Genomic DNA, 6,000 nt, shown 5'->3' with positions numbered 1-6,000 from the left:
GCCATAGTAGTCCGCTACAGCCCGGTTCACCAGAGTCCTGCTAGCCCAACACTACTGCTCCGGAACACTTGACTGGCCGGCATGTGATTCACTTCGTTCCTGTGTCTGTCCCTTCGGGGAAATGTCACGCGGTGACATCCAGAGTCCTTCCTAGCTTGCTACAGCCCGGTTCACCGGAATCCTGTTAGCCCAGTGCTACAGCCCGGATTCGCACGTTGCTGACCGACATGCTTGATGTTGATTCATGTATGCCTGTCCCCGTAAGTTAGTGCCACTTTGGGTTCACTAGTCATGTCGGCCAGGATTCTCTGTCATATGGATGCTAGCGACACTATCATATACGTCAGCCAAAAGGCGCAAACGGTCCCGGGCCATGGTAAGGCGACACCCGTGGGAATACCGTGCGTGTGGCCGCAAAGTGATATGAGGTGTTACCGGCTAGATCGATGTGACTTGGAATCGGGGTCCTGGCAGCTTTGGTATCAGAACCTGACTGCCTGTAGGATTACCAAGCCAAACTGGTCGAAGTTGAGTCTAGAAATGCTTTAATTATATAAGGGAATTTATTGTGGATGGGAATGTAAGGCTCTTTTTACTCCTTTACCTTATGCCCTTCTGATCTGAGTCAACCTCTTCTTTTCTACGGGGATTAAGAACTAGGCTTTCTCTTCTTTCTATCAGGATCACGTGTTACTAATCAGTAGACTCATAAGTTTGTTGGATTTAAGCCTCAGTTCAGTTCCTACTACTTCCGTGTGTTCATAGTTGGTTGAGGAACCTTGATATTGTGATTTGATGCATTTGCAGGATGTCTCAAATCTTTTTGAGCATTTACAACCGTTATGCTGTCCGAGTCATCCGAGGTTTCTAAACTATCTGATGCATTTGCAAATTCTTCCTTCCTGTTCCCGATGTCCTTTTGGTCAGAATAAGTACACTAATCGTCTGTTGAGGTACTCCTTGCCTTGACATATATGTTGGAACTAGTATTATGACCCTAGGCATCTTAGAGGATCACCTGGTAATATGGCCATGTTTTGTGTTCCCAGTGTGATGATTCTGGCCGTCATACTCGAAAGCATCTCGTGATGCCATTTAGTTAGTAGGCCTTCTATCTTTGGGTTCTTAAGCCCAAGATTCACTCTAGTTACCTCGTGTTGATAGTGTTGCTTGTACCTTTAGGATGTTAGTAACCTTTGCAATAGTCCTCGAGGTCCGTGGTATTTCCTTCTTCCAAATACCATGAACTGCTTACGGCAGAAGTTCTTCTGAACCAAAAGATCACAACCAGACTGCTCTTAATGGGTTCTCCATTCTACATTGTGATTCTGCCAGTTCTACCTTTCTGCATGGGTTATCCGGTAGAAATGTTGAGCTTTGCTCGACATACTAATCTATGCATCCACAACTCAGAAACATATATGTTCCTTTGAGTTGTGCCTTTTTATTTGTTATTTGACCTTCATCTATCAATTGTTGGTTAAGAGTAGTTGTGCATTCGTGTTATCGATGCCTATTATTCTTGTGGTCCGTCAAGCCATTTTATTCCGGAATGACTAGGAGAAACAAACTCCAGCACCTCATCCATATCTAGGATTGGGTCAAAGTAGTTGTAATACGCAGATCAAAATGCTAAACCAGCTTTTGTTCTGCTCCACCTTGGAGTGTTACCATCTTTATGTCAAAAGTGTCATGAGAATTGCACCACCTCTTATGAATTCTTGACGCAGTAATACTTCTTGCCATCATTGTTCATTCCTCGGTTCCCGTGTTATTGTAACCAGAATGCCGACAAGTGTACTGTGATGTGCGAAGTCAATACTCCTAGCAACCTCGTTGCTTGGTAGTTAATGGATAATAATCTCATTCTTAGCGTGTTTGTTTGAATCATCATTCTAAGATAGATCGTGCTACCTAGTCCATATTTCTGGTGCACACTTCGATCAATGAGTTAGGATTGTGCCAATCCCTAGCTTATTTGATCATATTGTGTTGCCCTGAAAAGCAAGATTATTCTCGAGCTTAGTAATATATCGGTGGTTCATGGATTTCCGAATGTCTTCTCGGAAGTGTTACCAGGTTGTCACCTGACCGCTATGTTGAGTTCGTGATCATGTTGGTTTATTGTAACCACCCCTTCTCCAAGAATCTGAGTTGGATACCCTGAAATGGTTGGTTAAGCTGAACAATAACTTGGAGAGTTGGAAGATAAAAGCTTTATCCGACTTAGTTCATTTTAGGGGATATCTTGTATGTGTGTTGAAGAAATATGGTATTTTCATCGATTGACCCTCGTGATCAGTTAATGGACCTATCATCTTATCCAATCTTTGATTCGAGTATGGGCTATCCTCAAATCAAATCAGAATCAACGATATTCGTAATGTTGCCTTACTCGTGGTTGTTTCCCCGAGCATACATCATTATATCTTTTGGGTCTGACCAATGCTATAACCTTGTTCACATAGTTGTGGAATTCCATCTTCATGGAAATCTCGATGATTGTTGTTGAGCTCATCATCAACATTTCATCTTGTCCATGATTCGTGTTGAACATCTAAGTTAGTGTTGGAAACTTTTGTAAGCATATCTTCATCTCCTGTTCATGAAGTATATGTTTTGGTGAAAGAAGTGACTTTCTCCAAGTTCACGTGCATTAGGTGTAAGTTGCCGCCATGAATTTGAGAAAGGTTTGTTTTGTTTCCTCTAGAATCATCCCAAATTATTCATGCATACGTGCGAAGTATTCTATGGTTTGGTAGATTAATTACCTCCACTCCATATGTATTCCCTAGAAAACCAAGCCACTGATTGATTTGTTCAAGGAGAAGAAGTTCCTTCCTAAGAGCTAATCCGGACTTGTGTAAGGACTTCGATATCCTCGGTGATGGTTCCACACCTGAACTTTGGTAGTGTTTTATTGTAAGACTACTCTGTGGTCATGCTTTTCTTGGATAACATGTTCACATGTGTGTAGCAGAACCAGCTCATGTTTTGGAGCTTGCTATCATAGTTCATCTCCCGAGAGTCTCGCAATGTTATCTCGTCGTCTTGTGTTGCAACCTTTCTTTTCTAGACATGTTGTCTGAAAAATCCTGTTACCAGCCAGATCTGAATCTCGGGCAGATATGATGGCTGGAACATTTCCAAGATCTATGATGTAGGTCCCGACGAGGTTGATGTTCTGGCCGACACACCTAGCCGGAAGATCTATTCTTGTAGTATCTTGAACGAGCAATTCGACCATCTTCTCCATGAGGATTTGGTATGACTTATTCCACAAGTTGTTCCTTATGGATTTTTGTGCTCCCGAAGTCCGACCTTTGCTTGATGGCCATGTTGATGCTTTTAAGCATTGACCGTGGTACCTAGTACATCAAGGAGAACATTAGAAGCGGAGTGTTAAATGTCTCTCGGTCGATCATCCAGATTTTCTTCTTTGGCATCGCTAAGGAAAAATCTGAGAAAGTGATGGCCTCCTTTGCATCTGCATCCTCCATCACCGTTTATCATGGTAGTATGATGTGTTGCCAGGATCCTCGGCATGGATGTTGGTAAAACCTTGATGAATACGGAAATGCTCAAGTTCTTGAGAGCACGCTCGGTCATTGGGTTATATCCTCTGTATCAATTGGAATGTGCCTTCCGTTGCCGAGTTGTCCTATATCACTAGTTTCCTCTCCAAACTGAGTATACCATTCTTTCGAATTCATTCGAATGATCAATTTGTGATTTTCCTTAGGCTGGTATAGAGAGTTTCAATGATCTCTGTATCAAAAGTAATTCTTTTTGCCACTTAAGGGAATAATTCTACGAGTCACCTTCCCCGAGGTGTCCCGTTATGGTATCATGGGCAACTTAAATCCTCGCTACTTTGAAACCCCTCTCACCATCTATTTAAGCGTCGATTTGTCGCCTACCAATTTCAACCTTGCTCATATGTTTCTCATCCATCATCTCTGATGTGTGTTTTGCGTCTCAGCTCAAGGGATGTTTCTATGTCTCATTCCGTGAGTTGATCTTGTGTTCATTAAGATCGATGATCCATTCTTGTTGAGGTTGTCTGGCTCTCTTGTCGCCCTGTTGGATGAAGTTCTCGAAGGAAAGGATGTCATAATCAAGGATGATGATCGAATCAACGTTCTTATGAAGTGCAGCATGGATCGTGAAGACTGTGTCAGTTCCGTGTCCCCTCTGTCTTCTTACCTCACGTCTTGAATCTCGGGACGAGATTCTTGTTTAGTGGGGGTGATTTTTCATAGCCCTAGCTCAGCCCTTGTTGTCTTTACCTGATCATCATGTCATCATGTTTAGATTTCAAATGAATTTGAAATGGGGACTCTTAAACCCCAGCAGCAAATGAATTCAACTAGGGTCAAAATTAAATCTTTTCAATGATCCTGAAATGCCCTTCTAAAATGTTCATCATCTCTGCCTTGTTCCATATCCTCTGCCAAAAATGGTGCTCACTTTTCTAGGACACTTTGGATCTTTGAATTAAATCTTAAAGTATTTGCATTTGGACATTTAAATGCTATAAATATTTTTAAATGTCCAAATAATCTTGGAAGTATTTTTGGGCCATTGGAATTAATTTCAGAGGTGCCCATAAATATTTTCAGCATTTTATAAAATGGTTTAGTATTTTTACTAAATCAAAACAAAACAGAATAAATAGAAAACAAAAATGGAAAAGAGAGAGAGAGAGAGAGAGAGGAAACCTTACCTGTGCAGCCCACCTGGAGCCCAAGTGGCCGGTCCAGCCCACCTGGCGACTTGCCAGTCATCTTCAACCTCTGCCAGTAGGCAGAGGGAGAGAATTCACACGCGGCCGAGCGCGCCACCTCCTGTTTCGCGCTGGCTAGCCTCCCCCTTGTCCACCTGCATGCCCAGGAGATGAGGGCGGCCCCCTCTCACTTTCCCTTCCTTCCTCTGCCTCGCCCCCTTCCTCTGGCCTCTCCTCCTCGTGCCGCTGAGCACACCCGAGACCGCTGCTCGTCGCTGCCGCGGTCATGGTGCACCCTCGCCCTTCTCCCGATCTAGAAGCACCGCAGAAACCTCCTCGTCCTCCCAATCGAGCTACGGGACGCCGGGAGGCCCTGCTTAATCGTCATCACGGTCATCTTCAACCTCGAGCACCCGAGCCCCTCGCCGTCGATTCACACCGGCAAGGACGTCCCCGAGCCCACTGACCTACTGCGTCGCCTCCCTCTGAGCCCCTGCTCCCAACCCCTCTCTCCCCGCCGTCGAATCCCTCCTCTAGCCCCCTGACAACCGCGGCCGAAGCTTGCCGCTGCCGCGCCTGTCACCGTCATCATTGCAGGTCACCGACCTCGTGTCCGAGCACGACCACGAGCTCGTGGATCTCCCAGGAGCCCGCCCAGCCTCTCAAGTCGCTCGCTCGCCAAGCGTAGCCCCACGCCCGTGCTGGCCCAAACTCCGGCCACCGCCCCGAGCTTGCCTCCGGCGAGCTCGGGCCACCTCAGCCCCCGCCGTTTGCACAGATGGATGCGGGCGAGTCCCAGCTCCACGTAGATGTCGTCATCTGCCCCTTTGTTGCCGGAGATGCAAACCCGAACGTCTCCGCCGTCTCTGGCTTCACCGGCGACGAGTCGTGGACCAAGTCCGGCGGGTTTGACCCCGCTGACCAGGGGGTTTGACGTCCCCTGTGTCACTGACGCGTGGGTCACTGACATGCAGGCCCCACGTGTCAGGTCTGACCTGGACCCCCCCAGTTGACTTGTGACATCACACCAACGTCATGCTGACACAGTAAAGTTTTCTGGAATTAAAATAAATCAGAAATGATTTATAAATTTCAGAAAAAACCCATAATTCCAAAAATCATAGAAATTAAACCGTAACTCCAAATGAAATAATTTATATATGAAAAATTATCAGAAAAATTCCATATGTACTAGTTTCATGCATGACAAACCAACCTAAACTTGCTGTATAGATGAAAACACATAAAGGTCTTTTAAAATGATTAAGTTTGGA

This window comes from Triticum aestivum, chromosome 4D, assembly GCF_018294505.1.
Source record: "Triticum aestivum cultivar Chinese Spring chromosome 4D, IWGSC CS RefSeq v2.1, whole genome shotgun sequence".
Taxonomy (NCBI): domain Eukaryota; kingdom Viridiplantae; phylum Streptophyta; class Magnoliopsida; order Poales; family Poaceae; genus Triticum; species Triticum aestivum.
Note: the sequence above shows the minus strand (reverse complement) of the source record.